The 24,852-nt window shown below is 34.9% G+C and overlaps 1 pseudogene; it reads right to left on the reverse strand.

Annotated features, from left to right (window-relative positions):
- Positions 1–1,242: 1,242 nt before the first annotated feature.
- LOC111377834 lies at positions 1,243–24,852 on the reverse strand (annotated as a pseudogene).

A 24,852-nucleotide genomic window follows, 5' to 3' on the forward strand; every position in this document is an offset into this window, starting at 1 on the left:
TTGTTACTAAAACAAGTTAGTGCAGATTTCTGGTTAAACAGACAAACAAACAATAATGAAATGAAATAAGCAAATTCGTCATCTCCCCTGTGTCTCAGACATCGTTACTTTGTTGGTGATTGAATCTAGTTTTTTAGAGGACGAGGACGATGCAATAAAAACACGTTTTTTTTTCTTCCTTACAAAAATTGGTTGATTAGGAACTGGAAGAACTGTTGTTTCACCACTAGGACTCAAAACTACATCTGAAATGGTAGGGCGATCAATGGGATCTTCTTCCACCTACAACAGCCCAATATTTATGCACTTGACAACTTCAGAATATTTTTCGCAAAACCCAAGCATCATTGGGTCCAGTAAATCTAATGCCCTGTTTTTCACTCCATCTCCATGCCCGTGGGAATGGCTTCAAAATATTTTAGACAGTGAATTGGCTAAAAAGTTTCATATAAATGGAGAAATTTAGCCACTTGCATAACACAGAAGATTCAGCGCTATTGTCGATGGATAAAATCCTATGTTTCTCTTTCCACTGATTATCTCAAGTACAATAACTCCAAAACTAAATGTATTGGACTTCATTGAGAATAGCCCACTTGACGCATACTCTGGAGACATATAATTGCCAAATTTTCCTATAGTAGTCCAAGAATTCGAGCAACACATTCATCTTAGAAATTACTACATCGGCCGAGATTTCAACCATTAATCACTCTCTTAACCTCTCTCTATACAAAGCTAAAACAACAAGCACATATCTTCTCTCCTTTTCTCTCTTCTCTCTATATTTTGTCACATTTCGGCAGCCATTTTCCTTCGCTCTCAATTGTGCTTTGGCACCCTTTCGATTATTTTATTTCCTTCACTTACTGCACTCAAATTTTCCTCTTTCACCTTTTCTCGTAGATAAATTCTAGCAGCATACTATCTCGTACCCCAGCAATTCAATCCGTTGGCTAGTTTCATTCTAATGATGACATTCCGCATCTGTTCAAACCTTTTGCACATACAATCCCTTGGCTACTCTTCCTGAAATAAAAATTGTCCAAACAGACAAGATCAAGTCATAAATCTTAGCTATTTGTGTTAGATTTTGCATCATAAGTTACTCAGTACTTATGTCTTTAGCATGTATTATATTTCTATATTTGCACGGTGTATTTTTATCATAAATAATAGAAAATCTGTATGACAGTTTTCTATCTTAACAATACCCACCCCCCACCAAAATAAAAATAAAAATAAGGAGGTCTAAAGGTGAGCATGTAAAGATTGTTATCTTCCTTGCCTTAGTTCTATACAACCTACTTTCCACAGTATATTAAAGAATAGGCCTATTAACATTCAAACAAACACTAATTTAATGAAATAAGCAAATTCCTCATCGCCCTTGTGGCTCGGACATTGTCAAATTATTGGAGATTGGATCTGGTTTATTAGAGGATGAGAACGATGTGCTAGAAATATGTTTTCTCATTGCAAAAGCTGGTTGTTTAGGAACTGAAAGAACTGTCGTTTCACCACTAAGCATCAAAACTACATTTGACATGGTAGGGCGATCAATGGGATCTTCTTCCACACATAACAGCCCAACATTTATGCACTTGAAAACTTCAGATTTTTCGCAAAATTCAATTATCATTGGGTCCAGTAAATCTAGTGCCCTGTTTTCACTCCACAATCTCCATGCCTGCACGAATAGCTTCAAAATATTTTAGTCAGTGAATTGGTTAAAAAGTTTCACATAAATGGAGGAATTTAGCCACTTACATAACCCAAAAGATTTAGCGCTTCTGCGGATCGATAGAATCCCGTATTTCTTTTTCCGCTGATTACCTCGAGCAACAAAATTCCAAAACTAAATACATCTGACTTTATCGAGAATAGCCCATGTGACGCATACTCTGGAGACATATAACCACTGTATCAAGATATAGCAAATATTAGCATTTATATATATATGACATTATAATAGGGACGGACCCATTAAGGGCCCAGTGGGTGCAATTGCATACACTGGACCCTTAATTCTTAACATTTACAAAGTAGTCCACAAAATTTTTTAGTTCATAATTTTAAATTTTGAACCCATAATTTTTACTTAATTCTATCTCATCCCCACTGCGTCATGTTCCTGAGTCCGCCCCTGCATTATAAGATGTATATACCTATAAGAATAACTAAATAGAAATTGTCTTTATTGATATAATTCCCTTGGTGCAAAGGAGCTAAAGTCTATATCACTACTTTGGACTGGAAGGAAGAAACGGAGACAAGTGACCTTCATAACTGTCTTTAACAAATTAGACAGAAGTTCACCATCTAGAATTTAGGGACCAATGTGTTAAGTATGGATGCTAAAGAGCTTACCTTGCAATATTAGATGACATGTGCCAAACAAGAAATCAGAATTAAGGACTAAATTGCAACAACTAAAAAGTTATTAACCCTCGTGATCGCAAGGTTTGAAATTTATTCAGCAGTGGTTAACAATACCATTCCATTTCAATAGTTACAACTGTGCCATTGAACAGTTAGTCGCGAGCCAAAAATCTAGATTTTCTAATCCTATTCAACTATTAATTCTTTATCAACTGGGGCTTGTTATTTGTCCTAATTTGAGGTCTATGAGTATGATTCAATCATTTCAAAAGCATAGGAGACATTAGAGACACATTCTTGAAGCAATGTTCATAATATCATATATAGATTCTTGAAATTTGTGACTCTGAATTGGGATTTGAAGGAGTATATTCATCAGGGTCGGGATATCTACAATTATGAAGATTCATTTTTGAATGTGTGGTAAAAATCAACAATAGCTGTAATCGTTTCTTAGTTCGTTGTATTGAGTCGGGTGATTTTTTAATCAGTTATTATTTTGTTCCACGATTATGGGCGAATAAATAATTTGTTGTTAGGATGAACAATGTAGTTTAGGCTTAATGTTTATTTAACTCAAAAAATTTCATACAGCTTTGATTATGTAGTAATTGATTATTGTGTGATTAATGAGATTCAATTGCTTGATTGTCAATTGCTTGATTTAGAGACAACATGGAGATATGGACGAGATATATTTGTCTAGCTCATGCAATAAGTGATATAGGTTCTAATTCAGGTTATACTTTTATAGTTTATGCAATCTTGATTGAATTGCTACGGATTAATTTATATATATGTGAGTGATTTTACATAGGAATATAGTGATTTGTTGTCATGATGAACAATGTAGCTTAGATTTAATGTTTATTTAATTCAAAAGATTTCATGCAACTTTGATTATGTGGTGATTGATTGTTGTGCGTTTAATGATATTCAGTTGCTTGATTTAGAGACAATATTAAGATGTGGAGGATATATATTTGTCTAACTAGTCGAATAAGTGATATAAGTTCTAATAAGAGATCGGGCGATAGTTTTGTAACCTATTCAATCTTGATCGAATTCTTGCAAATTAATTTGTATATATGTGTATTAGTTTACATAGGAATATGGTGCATTTGAGCGTGTAAATAGAGTTAGTTTTACTCAAGAGATCTTGGTTGATTCGATTGTTAATTTATCTACAATATATTAAAAGTGGGGAGAGTGGAAAAACTTTTAAATACCAAATTTACACCTTCATATTTAACTATATGCCCACTATACCCTCATAATTGGAATATCAATTTAATTAGTATTTATCATTTGGTTTAGAATTAATATAATATAAGGAGTGAAATATTTAATTGATACTTATCATTTTAGATTGGAATTAATATGAGTGAAACTAACATTCAATTATATCCACAAAAAACAAAAACAAAAAAAAAAATAAATAAATAAATCAGTGACTTACTATTCAATTGACCATTTTGTTCTTACAATTTTTTTCACCAACGAATCAATTTTTATTTTTCATCAACAAAACCTTTATTAATATTCATGATTTACATTATAATTCATACAATGAGTTTTTATTTTTCATCAACGGAGCAATTTTTAATCTTCATGCTTTACATTATAATTCGTCCATTAAGTTATTATTTAATTGAGATAAAAAAAATATTTTAAAGGTTGTATTAATATATTAATAAGGACATTCAATGAATAACAAAGAAATTTCACAAGAAAATTCAATGACTAACATTCAATTGATTTTTTTCTTTACAATTTTTAATTTTTATCAACAAAGCCCTTAGTACCAATTTAATTAATATTTATCATTTGATTTAGAATTAATATAAGTGGTGGTGGTGGTGTGTGTGTGTGTATGAACTGACATTCAATTATTTAAAAAATAAAAATAAATCAACAAAAATTTAGTGACTTATTGCTTAATTGAGTATTCTGTTTTTACAATTATTTATTTTTCATCAACAAAACCTTATTAATCTTCATGATTTACATTATAGTTCATCCATTGAGTTTTATTTTTCATCGACAAAACCATTATCAATCTTCATAATTTACATTATAATCCATCAATTAGGTTATTATTTAATTGAGGTTATAAAATTGAAAGGTTGCATTAATATATTAATTGAGACATTCTCTCACTAAAAAAAAAAAAATATTGTGTGCAAAGAAATATTATTGTAATCACATCATTACATTTTAGTTTATACAAAATTTTCCCTTTAACAATATATATACACTCAATTGTAATTTTCCCTTTAACAATATCAATTACCTCTACTATTTTAAAAAATGGTATTAGTAATTCAAAAATAGTACTTATATCATTCGTCGATAAATAAGATGTGCAACGCACGTGCTTACTGCTAGTACATATAAAAAGGGTTAAGTGATGTTGGATTAGATGAATGTTAAATAACCTAAGTAAAATCGAAAATCCTAACTACTTAATCAGATAAATCTTTAAAAGTTTTCAAGCATTGATAAATTTAGATAAAAATTGTAAAACTTTAGTTAGAACATAAATTCTAAACTATTAATTGATTATCACATTAGTTTAAATTGAAGCCGGATTTAGGATAAAAATAGGTAGTAAATAATTTGTTTCCCTAGGACGATATTCGGACTCAAACATTCACTTTATTACTCGTCAACGTATGTACACTTGAGGAATAAGTGAACAACATTCTCAATTAGTTACAAAATGAGCCACAAAACTGTTGAACATATTGTTGTCAAATAACCTCCCGAGCGATGATGTAAACCATTTATTAATTATCAGTCGACGATTGTGATATGATTGAACAATAAATCAATACCAAATTGTAACGACCCGACCCAAGAAGATATTGGACCATTTGAAGCAACCAATTAAATTGTGTTGCTCATGGGCCCTGTTTTCACCTACTTGGATGGCTAGTTAGTTTTGAGGCCACACTATTGTCCACTTATATGTTATTGGACCTTGACCCATTACCTAAAACCTAACCTACCTTATTTTGTGACTTGGCCCAATATATATTCTTTGGTCTTGCACGCCACTTTGAAGAACAAGACTTGGTGTCTCTCTTTTCTCCTCCCTGCGTGTTCTCTCTCAGCTTCATCACCTCCATCTTCTGCCATTTTCTTTGATGCATATATCTTGATGATATTTCTCTCATTTGTGGTGGTCTCTAAGTGGCAAAAGGCTTAGCAACTGTAGGTGAAACCTTTGTGGTGTTCTTGGGTCGTTTGCTTTGGTATTGATTCGGATTTTGATAAACTGAGCCTGTATCTCGCCTTGGTGGTTGATGATTTCTCTCCCTTACATCTGGTATCAGAGCGTAGGGCTTTAATATCTATTAAAACAATCCAAAATCGAGAGAGAGGCGCCATTTTTCAAACTGACCAAACCTAAATCCTTCAATTACTCCCAAACCAGATCTCATTTGGACAAACGGAGTTCGGACCCATAACCAGCAGGTGCTCCCTGTGAGGTGGCGCGTGCTGGTGATGGCAGCGGCGCGTGGGAGGCCCTGCAGCGTGATTTTTTTTTTTGCCATTTCGTTTATTTCATTCTCCTGAATGTTTTGATGTGTTTGGTTTAATGTTTCAGGTTGCGCAAGAAAAATTGGACGATTTTGCCCCTAACCTCAATCTGCATTTGTTGCTGATCGGAATTGTTATATTTGCTAAATCTTTAGGGTGAATAGTGGTGGCCCTAAAGCAGCAAATTCGCATCTCTCCACGTTACGGACTCAGATAGGTCCGCTCTGATAAATTGGCTGAAACCTTCATATTTTTCCACTAGTAGGTCATCGTGTGGGGTGATCATTAGGTTTGGAGGTTGCAATTGCTTAGCAACCATTGCTTGTACTAGAAATTAGGGTGACGTGCTCTTAATTATTTGATTGAGTATCTGTCTTTTAGTTAAATCAGTATTTAATTCTTAGTGATATAATTGCCGTGAAACTGATTATCTGTTAGATGTAGTTTTCTGTTGCATTGTTATTTCCACTGCTTATTAATTCCGTTAGAATTAGCGTGACTTTACCCGTTTCGAACATTCACTTGATATGAGATCGCGAGTCTTACGAAACCCTGGAAATTTAGAACGGCGTATATTGTCTGTGACCCTAGGACTACTTTGTATGGTTTGATTGTGTTTTGTGCACTCTTTGACTATTGTGTAAAGATGACAACCCACAACTTTGATTTGAGAATTTTTAACGAAAAGGGTGACTTTTCTTTTTGACAACAAAAATGAAGAGTATCTTAGTCCAACAAAAAGTTTCAAAGGTCATTGAAGGCAATTTTTCAACTGATTTTTCAAAAGAACAAAGAGAAGAAGCCGATAAGCTTACTTATACCTCAATCATTTTACACTTGTCTAACGCCGTTTTAAGAAAGGTGGATAAACTTAAAACCACCAAAGAATTTTGAAAAAAATTGGAAAACTCGTATTTGCTTAAATCTATACCAAATAAACTTTACTTGCTCGAACATTTTTTTCAATTTTAAAATAGATCCTTCAAAGGATCTCGATGACAATTTAGACGTGTTTAACAAGCTGGTGCAAGATATAATTAATTGTGATGAGGTTGTGTCCAAAACTTATAAGGCTATAATTTTGCTCAATGCGATCCCTGATTCGTGTAAGGAAGAATACAATTAAGTATGGCAGAGATACGTTGACACCTGAAATTGTCATATATTCCCTTAGGAGTAAAGAGATGAAAATTAGGGCTGAAAAATACGATAAGATGAATAGTGAGTTACATATGATGCGGGGTAGAACTCAATTTAGGCAAAATAGCCATGATGGATATCAAAGTGGTGGCGAGTCAAGTGGTAATTGATGGAAAAAGAAGGGCAAGGGTAGGCCTAGATCAAAATCTAGGACGAAGGCTAGAAAATGTTATGACAGTGAAAACACAGGGCATTTTATAAAAGATTGCCATAAAGAAAAAGGTAAGTTAAAGATTAAGGAGAGAGTGAGGTAAATTTGTTATCCTCTACATCTAAGATAGATAACGGTGAGGTCTATATGCTTACAAGTGCAGTTGCATACACTGCTGAATTGAATCTAACTGCTAATTTCCGTATGCATGAGTGGATACTTAATTTTGGTGCATCGTTTCACGTGACGTCTGAAAAGAATTGGTTTTATAACCTGCATGAATCTAATGTTGGGCATGTTGTGCTGTGTGATAATTTTACCTATACTATTGCTGGAATTGGTGACATAAACGTAAAGTTTGACACGGGTTTTGTGTACACATTAAAACATGTTAAATATATTCCTGAATTGTCTAGAAATTTGATTTCAGGAGGGAGACTTGAAAAAGATGATTTCGCTGGTAAAATTGAAAATGGTATGCTAAAAATAATTAAGGGTGCTTTAGTTTCCATTAAGATCACTACTAGGAAAGTGATTAGAGGTTTGAACCCCTCTATCTTTTCTGTCAAGATTGATCACACACACGCATGGCATAATAGACTTGCACACGTAGGCATTAAGGGACTTAAGCTACTAAATGAAAAAGGTGCATTTGTTAATGACTGTGTGTCAGATTTGTCATTTTATGATCACTGTGTGTTTGGTAAGCATCATAAAACTTCATTCTCCACGAGTGTTCATAAAGCTAAAGACAAGCTTGAATATGTGCATTCTGTTCTGTGGAGTCCTGCTAGTAATCCCACATCAGGTGAGAATAGGTATTTCCTGTCTATTATCGACGACTATACTAGGAAAGTGTAGGTCTATCTATTGAAAGATAAATCTGAGACTTTTCACAATTTCAATAACTGGAAGAGAAGGTGAAAAATCAAACTGACAAGAAAATCAATTTTTTTAAGGACAGATAACGGTTTAGAGTTTTGCAACATGAAATTTGATAGTATGTGTAAAGAAAATGGCATAACTAGACATAAAATTGTTCTTTACACTCCCTAGCAAAACGGGGTAGTTGAAAGGATGAATAGAACCATACTTGATAAAGTGCATCGCATGATGTTAAGTTCTGGTATCCCCAAATCCTTTTGGGGTGAGGCTGTTATGATTGCTTGTTATTTGATTAATTTGACTCCATCTATTGCATTGAATGGTGAAACTCCGCATGAGAGATGGTCGGGTAAACTGAGTGATTATTCTATGTTTAGACCTTTTGGCTGTGCCGCCTTTTCTCATTAGAGCGAGGGAAAACTGGAACCTAGAGCTAGAAAGTACATTTTTCTAGGGTATCCCGAAGGTGTTAAGGGATACAAATTATGGGATAGAAGTCAAAAGGGGGTTAAGATCATCGTGAGTAGGGATGTCACTTTTAACGAAAATGAGATGCCGTACATTAAAGGGGAAACCAAACCTGTGAGTGAAATTGAACCAGGTGAGTAGAGAAATTGGTTTAAGGTGGAGTTAGGAAAACTTAGTACACCTGCCCCTATTACTCCTAATGAGGTGGAGATCCAGGTTCAGGAACCTGAAGTGGAGAATGGTAACGAAGTAGTGATAGAAGAACACTCTGAGGAAGAAAATCCCTTAGCTCATTATAATCTAGCTAGGGATAGGGAGAGGAGACAAACGAGAGAACCTAGAAGGTTCGGTTTTGACTCTGAGTTAGCTTTCGCCCATGCTAGTTACGAAGAACTAGTCGATAGAGAGCCCAAAATCTTTGAGGAGGCGATAGATAGTGATCAATCTAAGGAGTGGTTTAAGGCGATGAATGAAGAGATGAATTCTTTGGAAAAAAATCAAACTTCGGAGCGAGTACCTAGGCGTAAGAACAAATCGATCATCGATTGCAAGTGGTCTTTAAGGTTAAGGAATGTACTAGTAGTTCGGAACCCTTAAGATTTAAAGCTAGGTTAGTGGCTAAGGGTTACACACAGAAGGAAGACGTTGATTATAATGAGATTTTTTCACCAGTTGTTAAGTACACCACTATTAGGGTCATGCTTGCCTTGGTTGCGCATTTTGACTGAGAATTTGAATAACTTAATGTAAAAACTCATTTTCTACATGGTGAGCTTGACGAACAAATCTTTATGAATCAACGAAAAGGTTTTAATGATAAGTCAAAACCTGATTATGTATGTTTTCTGAAAAGGTCCTTGTATGGTTTAAAACAATCTCCTAGACAGTTGTACAAAAGGTTTGATTCCTTTGTACTCACTACAAGGTTCCAAAGAAGTAAATTTGATCACTGCTTGTATTTTCAACACAATGAGAGTGATGATAATTATCTTTTTTTTTTTGCTCTATGTGGACGACATGCTCTTGATTGGTTCTTCCTCTAAGTGGATAAGTAATATAAAAGCAAAACTAAGTGGTGAATTTGACATGAAAGACCTAGGTAAGACTAAGAGAATCCTAGACATGGAAATAGAAAGTGGTAGGTCAAATTCCATTTTGTTCTTGCATCAGTCTCCATATATATCTAAAGTATTGAAGAAATTTAATATGAGTGATTGCAAACCTATCACGTTGCCTTTTGCTAATCATTTTGTTTTATCGAAAGAACAATTTCCTTGCAATGAGCGTGAAGTAGAATATATGAGTAGAGTGCCTTACTCTAATGTGATTGGTTCTATAATGTATTTGATGGTTTGCACTAGACCGGATTTAGGTTTTGCCGTTAGTACTCTTAGTAGGTACATGGCTAATCCGGGCCCTGAACATTGGGAAGCGTTAAAGTGGCTATTAAAGTACTTGAAGGGTATGAGTGACGTAGGTTTAAAATTTAGTGCTAATAAAAAAGGTGTAAAATTGAAGGGTTTTGTAGATACTGATGATGCAGGATATAGGGATGGTATGAAATCGACTTCGTCTTACGCGTTTACCTTATCTAATTCATGTGTTAGTTGGAAATCACAGTTACAACACATTGTTGCACTATCCACTACAGAATCAAAACATATTGCCACCACTGAAGCTATTAAAGAAGCTCTATGGCTTAGAAGTCTACTCCATGAACTATATGTCTTGAATGATTATGTGGTAGTGTATTCTGATAGTTAGTTGTCTATACATTTACGCAAGAACCCTATTTTTCACGAGCGCACTAAACACATTGATGTTAGACTCCACTTCAGTAGAGATATAATATCTCAAGAGGTGGTAAGACTTGAAAAGGTCCACACATATTACAACCCTTCTGATAAAGGCATGAAGGTGCTGCCACTAACAAAGTTTAGAAGTTGCAATGAACTTCTAAACATTGGTACAGGTAAATGATTTTCAATTTTATTGGTTTTTCGTTAGAGGTGTCACTAATAGGAAACATTCTTTTTTGCAGGTCTTTTGACACCAAGGTGAAGGTTGTTGGACATATTGTTTTCAAATGACCTCCCGGGCGATGATGTAAACAGTTTATTAATTATCAGTCGATGATTGTGATATGACTGAGTAATAAATCAATACCAAATTGTAACAACCTGACCCAATAAGAGATTGGACCATTTGAAGCAACCAATTAAATTGTGTTGCTCATGGCCATGTTTTCACCTACTTGGATGGCTCGTTAGTTTTGAGGGCCACACTATTGTCCACTTATATGTTATTGGATCTTGACCTATTACCTAAAACCTTACTTACCTTATTTTGTGACTTGGCCCAATATATATTCTTTGGTCTTGCACGCCACTTTGAAGAACAAGACTTGGTGTCTCTCTTTTCTCCTCCCTGCGTGCTCTCTCTCGGCTTCATCACCTCCACATTCTGCCATTTTCTTTAGTACATCTATCTTGGTGATATTTCTCCCTTTTGTGGTGGTCTCTAAGTGGCAAAAGGCTTAGCAACCGTAGGCGAAACCTTTGTGGTGTTCTTGGATCGTTTGCTTTGGTATTGATTCAGATTTTGGTAAATTGAGCCTGTATATCGCCTTGGTGGTTAATGATTTCTCTTCCTTACAAAAACAAATCATTTAGAGTCAGTAATATCAATTCTACAAACGAATTATTGCATCGACTTGCAAAAGGAAAATAAATCAATTCGAGCCAGAGTGCCTGCAGGCCATGTAGGGCTAACTTTGAAAATTGGGCTATGTCAGAGACCACCTGCTACAACAGGAGAACCGGCCTAGGTCATCCCATAGGGCGTGCAAGATCTAGGGAAGCATAGGCCAGGTCAGCCCATTGCCACTCCTTGATAACTCTAAATTGGCTATAGCACCAATCAAACAACAAATCTTCAAGAATGGAAATGGAGAGATGGAAAACAAAAGGCAGAAGAAGAGTGTTACTTAAAAAAAAAATAAAAAATAAAAAAAAATAAAAAATAAAATAAAAAAGAGAGAGAGAGAGAGAGAAAAGAAATTCCTCTTATTTGTTGTATTTCAAAGAGAAGGAGATATATTTGTCTTTTAATCTTTAGAATGTAACCTCATTGGTTCAAAGTGTAGTTTGTTGAAGAAACTGAACTCTAGGGTCGCAGGTATTGACTGGTGTGAACAATTTTATGTCATCCACTTCTTAAGTTGTCGTGAAGCGGAAGTCTAGATCACCAAGGTGTTTTCCACGCTCAATTCATCCAATCAACCAACATTGCAATGAAACAGAACCAAAACCCCTCAACTATTCCACACTTATGGTTGCTTTGTATCAAACACAAAGGATGCACAAAAGGAAAGTATAATCGTAGTATGAAATCAGCCATGAAAGTAGGAAGAGGAAGAAAATTGTGGACACAATCACACAAAAAGAAGCAGCCATTTCTTACTCAAGAAGCTAGGAGCAATTACACGCATACAAGAAACCAAGGAAGGCAGCCATATAAATAGTTTTCATTAGGGTACAATAATGGGTCAAGCCTAATAGGAAAGATAAGTGGGCTAAGTGTATCACTAAGTGAGCTAACATTTATAAGTCATCTAAATAAGTGGGAAACAGGCAATGAGCAGCACTAATTATATTAGGCTGCTTCCAATGACCCAAATAATTTTACAATCAGGTCATTTCATTGAACTGTCAATTTTTCGTTCAGACATTCAATCGATGCCAACTGAGAAAATATACGAAATTACATCATCGATCGAGAGGTTGTTTGACAAAAATTTCCCCAACAGTTGTTTAATTAGTCCTTATTCTATTTACTGAATTGCTTGAACTAGACCAATATCTGCAGTTTGGAAGTAAAAGATCAAAAAAGTCGTGACAAGATATTAAAAAAATTCAGTAGTCATGACAAGATATTGTTTAATTTAGATTGATACTTACTAGGTTCCCACGACTCTGTTGGTGCTTGCTTCTATTCCTTTATCCTCAACAATTCTTGCCAAACCGAAGTCTGAAATTCTGGGGTTCATCTCTGCATCTAACAAAATGTTACTTGTTTTCAAATCCCTATGAATGATCCTCAACCTTGAATCTTGATGAAGATAAAGAATGCCTCTTGCTATCCCCAAGATGATTTCAAACCGTTTTCTCCAGTTCAGTAAAATGCATAATTTTTTATCTATAATTTTTTGAGGAAAAAAGTATTATTGAATGAAATGACAATTGCGTAACAAAACATATAATTTTCACGGACTAACCAAATATAAAGACATCCAAACTTTTGTTGGGCATATATTCATAGAGTAAGATCTTTTCATTCCCCTCAATGCAGTAGCCCAGAAGTCGAACAAGGTTACGATGTTGAAGCTTAGCAATCAATACAACTTCATTTTGGAATTCATCAGAACCTTGAACAGAAAAGCTTGACAACCTTTTAACTGCAATTTCTTTCCCACCAGGTAACAATCCCTGCAGGAGTTTGTGAATTAGAATTTAAACATAAGGGCACGAACAGACAAACTTGATTGTAGGAAACAATTTTGGAGAAAATCATAGTAAAACCTTGTAAACAGGTCCAAATCCCCCTTGCCCTAGTTTGTGTACGTCTGAAAAGTTTTCTGTAGAAGCTAATATACTATTCCAACTGCAGAAAGGAACACCAGTATCATTCTTGTTATCTCCCCCCAACTCCAACTCCAAGTATGCTACAGACGATCTCTCTATTGCGTTTGCAGTTCCAAGTATATACCTTTGACGTCTCCGGATCACGACCTTAACAATGGCCAAGAGCACCGTAACAACAGCAACAGAACTCATAACAGCACCTATGACAACCCCTTTGTTCTTTTTGTTGCTCGACAACTGAGGAGCAGAGGCAGGAAGAGCAGAGGCAGCAAGTCGAAGGTATATAGTTCTCCCACTGCCATCATTTTCTGGTAGTTTTTGCAAATTCATTATTTCCCCATTCCAAACTAAGCATGCATTGCCATAGTAAGAATAAGCTGTACAAGAGCAATTATTCAAACAAACAGATTCACATTCTCCAGCACTACCTGCGATCACCATTTGAGAATTTACAGGTAAGCTAACTTGAGGATTCCGCAAAAACTTGTCTTTCCTCCCCGTAGAAGTACTACCATTCCCACACTGCAGCAAATCAATCTCTCTTACACAGCCACCTGAATAATCCGTCAAATTCCAATCATTCTCCAACTTCGGCTTAAATCCCGGCAAACACGAACAGAAGGGGCAATGAATTCTGATTGCAGGTACCAAATGCCCCACAAAAAGCATACACTTCACATTGCTGCCTAGGTTGAGACCAAAACAAATTCCACTCCTTCGTACTCTCCGACCATGATGTCTGCTTAATTTGCCCGGTAACATCCATCACCAATTTTGATAAGATTTTAGGATTATAAAGAGAATAAGTGAAATAAGTCTCATTAATATTATCTACATAACTAAAATTATAAATATAATTCAGCCTCATTTCGGGGACTAAACTGAAAATATGCCCATTCCAAGATCCACTAGTCCAGTACGGTTGAGTCCTACTCCGTGTTATAACATACTGACTCCTATTGAGATCTATCTCAAGAGAGAAAGGCCCAGCTGCAGGATCCTCAGAATTTTTCCAAGAAGTGAGGATCTGCTTTGTTTTTGTACGTTTGTCGTAAGCAAGTTTTCCACCAGGCAAAAAAGTATCTGTTGGATTATCAAAACTTTGCCAAAATCCTTCCGTTGACGTAGGTTCTGACCCATCTCTCAAAACTAAATTCCCATCATCCTTTAGAGTTGCCACTAAAGAATTTGAGGTCGTCGAACTTACATCAGTGGACCAAATCGAAACCTGGGAATCCAGAAGCACCAAATCCCCATCTAAAATTTTCAGTTCTGCAGAATTAATGTCTGAAATGGGTATCTCCCTATTTGCTACCCAAACTATGGTCTGTTGACTAACATTTTTGTACCATATTCCAACATAATACCTGGAAGGATTACCTGTTGTGAAGAATCCCAGTTCAAAAGTCTCTCCAGCAGACACAATTGTCTGCTTTAAAGAACCAGACAAAGATTGGTTTGCTGTGATGCTGTCAGCTCCTTCGGAGAGATTAAGGTGTATAGAGAAACAAAGGAAAAACAACACACAGAACATGCAACAACGAGCGTTTTTCATGACCATGGCAGCAGAATGTGTAGAGAGAGATAGGATAAGTGGGAAAATTACATTTGGGAGCATTTTTTTCCCCTTTGTTTTTGTTTTAGAGTAGTATATAGTTGGATTGACAAAAATATCCATTGCAAAAGACCGGACGAGCAAGTTTCATCCAATGAGAATCTATGCGCTCAGTTTTGCAAATTTAAAGTCTGTAAATTGAATCGGGAATCAAGTACTACATTTTAAGCTCTATGGCAAATCGAAAATCTATTCGAGTTTGGCTTAGATCAATTTAATTTAGAACAAATGGAAAACCAAATCAAATAAACTTATAAATCTAAGAAACAATGTGTAATTTACCTTTTTATTACATTATATGGTTCAAGGAATTTTACTTACTGATTAATCAATAAAATATTTTTCTTGAATTTTAAACTAATTTTTGCTTCAGTCGAGATTTGATTGAATAAAGTTGGCTTAAATTCAGGATTTTTGAAGTTTTATAATGGATTTACTAGTCATTTGCTAAATGATCTTTATATATTTATTTATTTTTATTTTTTTGGCTCTTATTAAGAATCGTGAGAAAAATAATTTAGTTTATGAAAATGAAGAAAATTAAATTATATGACCAAAGTTTCCATAAACAGCCTGTGCTATAATTACCTCACTTCAAAATGACCAAAATGTCCATGGATTTTTGAAGAAGAAAATTGTGTTCTCATATTTTTTGTTACAAAATTTTACTGTTGACATTCTATTTTTCTTTAGTTTATTATGTGAAGAAGTAAATCACATGCTTTTCTACTTCAACAAGTCAAATGAGTCTGCTGCAACTAATCAAGTCAAGGAGATGCCGTGTGGAAATTAACGATCCATGAAGGTTCTTGTGGTTTAGAGTGTTAGGAAATAACAGAGGAGATGGAGACTGAAGGAACAAGACGAGGACGTGGAAAATGTTGTATTTCAAACAATATTTATCTCCTCAAATTTATTTTTTACTTTTTATTATTATTATTATTTTTTCGGGTTGCTTATAGGATTTCTGACAAATAGCTACAAGAATATGACAAGCCTTGATGAGTTTGCACCTAACAAAGATGAAAACTCAAAAATTAACAATATACACATTGAATTTTCTTTAAAAAAAAAACATGTAGTTTGTTGACATCCGAATTTAATGGGACTTGGGCGTCAATAAATTCCTACTTCTTTTCCCTCCACACGTACATTACCTATATACTTGGACAATTGTACTTAGAAGCACATACCTTCGTTCCAAAAGAGAGTGTAACGTTCGTATGCACCCCAACTTACAAATAAAATGACGGACAATATTTGAGCATGAAGGAAACATGAAGTTGAAAGTTTAGATTTTACTTTACCTATCAAATGACACAAAAGCTAGGTATTTATAGACCAAGTCACACGACCCGTCCCAAATCACCCTATGGACGCGAAACGTGTCGTGCGCTGATGGTAGATGCCAACTAAATGCCAGATCCATCACCAAGCCTCACTATGAGTTACTACAAGATATGCAATAAAATCAAATGTTTATAAAAACATAGTGCAATGGGCCCAAAACTTTACTTCGTGGTTTAATCAAATTGACTCATGTCCTTCAAAATGTCATGTGGTTCTAACTCTGAAATCACCAAACTCCTCAAACTATCAAGGACCAATACTACCTGTAAAAATAATTTTAGAAAAATATGAGTTGATATCTTAGTGAGTGGAAGAATCCAAAAATAATTATACTTTCCCCTTTAAACATTTTTATCAAACGTCAAGTTCATATCATTGAATACTTCACATGATAGCCTCATACAATTATAGACAAAAAGTGAGGCATTCTCATAGCACTATAAATATCATCTCATAATCACGATATAGTTATCAGCTGATATCTATATCATCATCTCATCACATCACATGTGATCCGTAAAAAATGTACCCTCTGACTAAAATTTGTAATCCGCCTCTCAAGCCAAGCATTTCCGCCACGGGCATTTGGCCACCTCCGTGAATGAAAGTAGGTCTCATGACCTCTTGTAATCAACTCTAAAACACGACCAAGGCCCCTTAATGAACTATATGTACATGATCACGACCCCCTTCATTCCTAGTCGACCCCTCAGTGAAAGAGAAGAAATATATAATCACGAGTACTTTTCTAGTCGATCTCAAAATCACATCTCATATTCCAATTCACAATGTACCGTATACAATCTTTGAAATTCCACATGTATTATAATAAAAGATATTTTCATAATAACCATATAATTCGAACACATAATTGCACATACTTTAATAATATATTTAATTCATAAATACTTTAAAAATATTCATAGTTTTCCACTCACAGATCCATGGATAGAAATATGGCTAAATTGACGAGTCATTCCATGCTTTCACGTCACTACCTGAAATGACGGTATAATTACTCAGATTAAAACTTGACAATTAAATTAATACAATTCCACCACTTAACTCCTCAACTTCTATATTTACTCTTACATCTCCAATTTCCCAACTTTTATTCTCTTTATTGATTTATCAACTAAACACCACGCTCCATTAAATCACTTGCACTTCCTTAAAATCAATACCTTGTACATATACAACCCCTATACATCATTTATTCCAATATATAAAATTCAACACTTGTCATATAACTTCAAACCTTTAAAAATCTGAAAATAAGAGCTTTGACAAAAACAGCACTCAAATTCCATAATAATGAAATCTGGCACCAATTTATTTATTGAAATCTGGCAGTAAAACTTTTGACAAAATTATCACTATTTTGGGCAGAATTACAAAAACAGCACCTGTGTAGGATTTATCCAAAAAATGCTTATAATTTTTACTTAAAAATGGAGAAATCAACCCTAATTCCTTAATTTAAGTGTTTAACATCATATAATCACAAAAAATTCAAATAATAAGTTTCTATCTTACAAACCCATTTCAAAATTCAACTTTCTTCAACTTCAATACTCAAATAACATTTATTTGCTATATTCCTATTTATAACCTCAAATACATATCAATAACAACTAATTATTGCAAAACTTCGAATTAAAGTAAATTTTCCATAAATCCCAAAATTTTCAAGTAGCATAAACTTCAATTACCTCTCGAAAATAAGAAGAATTAAGGAATAAAACCTCAATCTTTAAAAGCCAACACCCATTTCTTCTTCTTCTTCTCCTTCCTTTTTCTCGTTCATTTTTTACCCCTTATTTTGTTCTCTGCTTCTCCAGTTAGTTTGAAAAATTCTTCAGGTACAAAATTTTTTTACCAGAAAAATGACAGATTTTTGAATTCCTACTCACATGGGAGTGGGCCCCATGTATAAAATATTGTAAATTTTTTTTCCTGCCCTTCCTGTGTATATTCTGTAGGTACAGGGATTTAAATCCCTGTACCTATAGCACGGTTGAGTTAGTTTTGACCCCAGCAATGAGAGAATAATGGATATGTTTAAAGTTTAAATGGATAAGTATGGTAGAATTGCAAATCAAGTCCTCACTCTTCATGTAATATACCATTTACTCCTTTAATTCCAGTAAATAGAAACTAATCCCCTAAAGTTCTTGTAATTACAGATTAAGCTCCAAAAAATCAATTGTTCAACTTAAAGTCCTTATTGACTTTGACTTTGACCAGTTACTTCCCTTGACTTTGACTGAAAATAGGTGGGGTGTAACACCAAGGAGTTGTGGGCAAGGCCACTTCGATACTTGATAAGTAATCTCATTCTAACGGTTCACTTGTTAGTCTCAATAATGTCACGTACTAGTCTTTATAGGCTTGTGATCTCCATACCTTGTCCTAGGTTGATTAGTAGGGATTTGACTACAAGTTTACAAAGATGTAATTTTTCTACCTTATTTAAATTTTAAAATCTAATATTTTAGAAGAAAGTGTGTTTTAAGGTTTCTTTGAGCTCATGGGTTCTAGATGGAAGGGATCGGCCGATGAAGCAGAATCATTGAGTAACCAAAAAAGATCTATGGTTTTGTTTACTTAAGATCTTACCTTCTAACCATGTTCAGGATCTTTTGTAGTGTTGTACGAACTCAAGGCTTGATATGGTAACTTTGCGAATCTTTTTTGTGTTGAGTAACTTTAAGACTTTGCGATAGATTAGTTAAGAGATGCACTGCTAAAAAATAGTTTCTCACTTACGAAAAATTACCAACGAATGCAATCCATTGGTAATTAGAAACAAATTATCCATTGGTAAAAGTTATTCACTTTCAACTACGATAATCTGTAGTGAATTTTTCGGTGGTAACGATGATATCTCTTTACCAACGGATATTCCGTGCCTCATGTAACCGTTTAATATTTGAATCTTTCACCCACGGATATTCCGTAGGTGACGTATTGAATATTACCAACGGATGCAATCCGTCCGTTGGTAATTGAAAACGAATTATCCGTTGGTAAAAGTAATTTACTTTCAACTACGATAATTAACAACAGATTTTCCATTAGTAACTATGATATCTCTTCACCAACAGATATTTCGTGCCTCATGTAATCGTTTAACATTTGGATCTTTCATCTACGGATATTCAGTTGGTAATTAAAAACGAATTATCCATTGGTAAAAGTAATTCACTTATCCCACATCGAAAATTCATAACAAAGTCTTCGGAGTTGCCCTCTATAAATTAATTTGTGATCCAATAAATGGTTAAACAATATTTTGGCCTTTCAATTCGGTTGGCTAAAAATTAAAAAAATTAAAATTAGTAAATAAATAATAGTAACAATAATAAAAAATAAATAATTTTTTTTTTACCATGCCTCACACCTATGCATCTATCTACAACATTAATTTTTACCAATTGTAATGATAGACATTTACCAACGAAAAGTTGGTTGGTATTGATTAAGATTTTTACCAACGAAAATTTTGTTGGTAAAAGATTTACACTTTACCAACAGAAAATTCGTTATTAAAATGTTTACCCTTTACCTACAGCAAGATCCATTGGTAACTATTAGAGACCCTCAAATTAACAACGGATTTGTGGTTGCAAATATTCCATTGGTAAAGAGTAATAGCCACAGATATCAAGGTTTCAGGAACGGACAATTCGTGCCTGAATCCATATTTTTTAGTAGTGATACAAATGATGATTTGTCATGAAGACATTGTAGAAAAGAAAGTGAGTTGATGGCATCTTTCCTTTTTTAACTCATGCCTTGGAAAGTGTGAGTCAGGTAGTGATCACTTCTATGTGTTGCTAACTAATGAGATCTAAAATCCTACTTGGTAAAATGTTTTGTAAAAAATTTGAATCCATAAATAAGATTTGTATAGAGTTTCTTCCGTATATAGGAGGAATCACAACCATTGACATAATCATTATCAAAGGGCCACAATCTCTCCACAAGCCATTGAGCAACACTTACAATTTACAAAAGTGTTACACCTCAAAATGATATTTTTACACTTGAGCGGGTCAAAGGGTCAGAGTTGATATGCCTTTTAAATTCTTCAATTATATGAAGTCCAACCATTATACACCATTGTCTCTAAAGTTGTTTGGCAAAAAAAAAGGGGGGGTGGGGGTGCGGGAATTCCAACATTTATTAAACAGGAAATGATTTTGCATTATGTCCCATCTAACCCATCTTAATGCAATCTCATAATCCTATCATCCCAATAATATCTCTTCTAGCCCTATCCTCGTTGTACGATTTCTATCAGAAAGGAAATAATTTGCACGACTCAACTTTGATAATCATTCCTTATAAATTTAAATCTCGACCTAATTCAGGAAGTATAGGCTTAACCTGTAATTTCTGGGACTATTAATAGAAGGAACTCTCTCAAAAGCAGCCAGCGGTGTCTTTACTCACTCAGGGTATCGCTACTATGTAAAGAAATCTAAACGAGGGTCTTAACTATACATTCCAATCAATATGAATAATTGAAGTAAAAGAATTTCAGAAAAAGAAAATGCTAATTTGCTTGTTTAGAATCCTGATTACAGCATCAAAATGACAAAAAGGTCAAAAAACCAGATCATGGGATGGCCAAACTCACAAACAAATGCTGTTGCAAAATGATTACATTTCCAAATGAGATAACCATGGATTATTTTTATTCATTAATAACAGAATATACGTATGAACAGATTTCTTTCTTAACGATACCCAAAAAATAAAACGTCAAAAAAGAGGTGTACAATGAGTGTACAACAGATTGCTGTCTTACTAAGATTAGTTCTATGTAACGAAGGATAATATAGAATAGTCTTATTTATTAACGACTTTCTTGGTACTACAAGAAGTAGGCACAAATTCTGTTTGAACATAAGAAGATAAACACTAATGGAAGGAAATAAGCAAATTCCTCATCGCCCTTGTGGAGCAGACAGCGTCAATTCATTGGAAATTGAATCTCGCTTATTAGGGGATGATGACGATGTCCTCAAAACGCGTTTTCTTATTATGAAAGCTGGTTCATTAGGAACCGGAAGAACTGCTGTTTCACCACTAAGCATGAGAACTACATTTGACATGGTGGGACGATCATTGGGATCGTTTTCCACGCACAACAACCCAACATTAATGCACTTTATAACTTCAGATTTCTCACAAGATTCAAGCAGTATAGGGTCCAATAAATCAAGTGCCTTGTTTTCACTCCACAATCTCCATACCTGCATAAATAGCTTCAAAATATTTTAGAAAGTGAACTTGACTAAAAAATAAAAAAAATAAAAAAAAACTTGCTTATAGATGGGGGAATTTAGCAACTTACGTAACCCAAGAGATTCATGCATTCTCCAGTATTTCTCTTTCCACTTATTATCTCTAGAATTACAACTCCAAAGCTAAATATATCTGACTTTTTCGAGAATAGCCCGTCCAATGCATACTCCGGTGACATATAACCACTAGACCAAGATTACTAAATGTTATTAGGTATGTATGTGCATGAGACGATATGATAGTATGTATATAATCGTAAGCATAAATAAAATTTGCCACTGTTGATGTCATTTCACTTGGTACAAAGGAGCCAAAGTCTGTGCACCGTTTTGGACTGGAAAGAAGAAACAGAGACCATTGGCATTCATAACCTTCATCAACCAACTAGACAGATGTGCATTCTAAATTGACCATAGCTCTAAGTATACAAGATACAATAAACTTATTAGGAATAGATTAGTTCATTGCAAAGTCTTCTAACATAAATATGTGACATGGCTAGAGAAATAGAGGGAGATCGGAAACAAAAGGCAGAGCTAGAGTGTTCATTCTTCAAGATCATGTTCTTTCTCTAGTTTTGAGTAATCTGGGTTTCCTTATTTGCTTTGTTTCAGTGAAATGTAAGGAGAGAGATATATGTCTTGTATTCACAACGTAACTTCATTTGTCCATGGAGAAGCCAATTCAAAAATCTGAGCTTCGGGGGTCGTAGCATTGGCTGAACCCCCAAAATAATATTCAGATGTACTACTTAAATTGTTGTTTTCTCTTGTGCTTATTACAAGAACTGAATTGCTTGAACAAGACCAATATCTGGAGTTTGTTTATATAAGATCATAATAATCGTGATAAGAGAGGGAAAAACATTGGTATCTCATGCTTTCAGTAATCTCAGTGTAATTTTATCAATTAAATTGATACTCACTAGGTTCCCATAACTTTGTGGGTGCTTGCTTCTGTTGCTTTACCCTCAACAATTCTTGCCAAACCAAAGTCTGAAATTTTGGGGTTCATCTCTTCGTCTAACAGGATGTTGCTTGTTTTCAAATCTCTATGAATGATTCTCAACCTTGAATCATGGTGAAGATAAAGAATCCCTCTTGCAATCCCCAAGATGATGTCAAACCGCCTTTTCCAATTCAGTAACATGCATAGTTTTTGATCTAGTAATTTTTTGTGAAAAAATAAAATAAATATTGATTGAAATTGACAATTCCATTAAAAAATTATAATTTTCATGAACTAACCAAATATAAAGGTATCCAAACTTTTGTTGGGCATGTATTCATAGAGTAAGATCTTTTCATTCTCTTTCATGCAGTAGCCTAAAAGGCGTACGAGGTTTCGATGTTGAAGCTTTGCGATCAATACAACTTCGTTCTGAAATTCATTAATGCCTTGCAAGGAACAGCTTGACAACCTTTTCACTGCAATTTCTTGTCCACCAGGAAACATTCCCTGCAGAAATTGTGAACTAGAATTAATACATTAGGGCACGAACTTGATTATACAGGGAAAAAAAATTGTGGGGAAAACTATAGTAAAACCTTGTAAACAGATCCAAATCCTCCTCGACCAAGTTTGTGTACACCTGAAAAGTTCTCTGTAGCGGCTAATATACTTTCCCAATTGCAGAAAGGAACATCAATACCACTTTTGTAAATATCTCCCCCCAACTTATCAAAGAAACTTTTGGTTGCAATCTGCAAGCCATCTCCCTCGATTGCCTTTTTAGTTCCAAATGTATGTTTGTGACGTGCCCATGTCAGGATCCAAACAATGGCCAATAGAACCATAACAACAGCAACGGAACCCACAACGACACCTATTATAATACCTTTACCTTTTCTGGTGTTCTGTTTGGTGCTCAGAAACTGGACGGCAGAGGCAGAAAGCCGGATATATATAGTTCTCTCGTTGCTATCATTGTCCGAGAGTTTTTGCAAATTCATTAGGTCTCCATTCCAAACTAAGCATTCATGGCCATCAGAAGAATAAGCTGTACAAAAGCAATTATTCAAGCAGGTAGATTCACATTCTCCAGCACTCCTCGCCATCACTGATTGAGAATGACTAGGTAACATAACTTGGGAGTTTTCCAAAAACTTATCTTTTCCCACCGGACTGTTCCCACATGACAGATTGTTCTTTCTCACACAGCCACCAGAATAATCCTTCACGTTCCAATCCTTTTCCGAGCTTTCCACAAATCCAGGCAAACAAAAACAGAACGGAGATGAATACTGATTGCAGATGCTAAATGGCCCACAATAACCGTACACCTCACACTGTTGTTTTGGCAGAGACCAATGCTGATTCCACTCTTTCGTATTCTCCAACCATGATGCCGCCGTAAGTAGGCCGGAAACCTCCATCACCAATTTCGACATAGTAGAAGGTTTATAAAGAGAATATGTCAAATAAGTCTCATTAACATTATCAACATAAGTATAATTAATGATATAACTCTGCCTCATCATATGGTAACTATTCCAATCTACACTAGTCCAGTATCGCACAGTCCTATTCCTGATTAAAAAGCACTCGTGACTCCCATTGGGGTCCATGGCCAGCTCAAGTGAGAATAGTCCAGGTGCAGGATCCTCGGAATTTTTCCAAGAAATAAGGTTCTTCTTTGTTTTTGTACGTTTGTCATAGGAAAGTTTTCCACCAGGCAAAAACGTATCTGTTGGATGATCAAAACTTTGCCAGAATCCTTCAGTTGACTTATGTTTTGACCCATCTCTCAAAACTAAATTCCCGTCATCACCTAATGTTGCCACTGCAGAATTTGAGGTTTTCGAGTTTACACTTGTGGACCAAATCAAAACCTGGGACTTTGTAAGCACCAAATTTCCTTCTGAAATTTTCAGTTCTACAGAATTCATGTCCGAAATGGGTGTCTCTCTATTTGCGACCCAAACTATGGTCCTTGGACTAACGGTTTTATACCATATTCCAATATAATACTTAGCAGAATTACCTGGCTTGAAGAATCCCAGTTCAAAAGTCCCACCAGATGACACGATTGTCCGGCTTCCTGACAGAGATTGGTTTGCTGTGATGCTGTCAGTTCCTTGGGAAAGATTAATGTTTATAGAAAAACATACGAAAAAGAACACTGAGAGACTGAAACAAGAAGGTTTTTTTGTGATCATGGCTGCAGTAGTCCACGGAAAAGGAGGGGGGAAGAGAGTGAGAGAGAGAGTTCAATGAGCATTACTTATTCAAACCTGTTGCTTGTATAGAAAAATTCTATCAATAAGACATTTGGCAGATTTCTGTCAGACATGGCA

This window comes from Olea europaea, unplaced genomic scaffold (genome assembly GCF_002742605.1).
Source record: "Olea europaea var. sylvestris unplaced genomic scaffold, O_europaea_v1 scaffold1730, whole genome shotgun sequence".
Lineage (NCBI taxonomy): Eukaryota > Viridiplantae > Streptophyta > Magnoliopsida > Lamiales > Oleaceae > Olea > Olea europaea.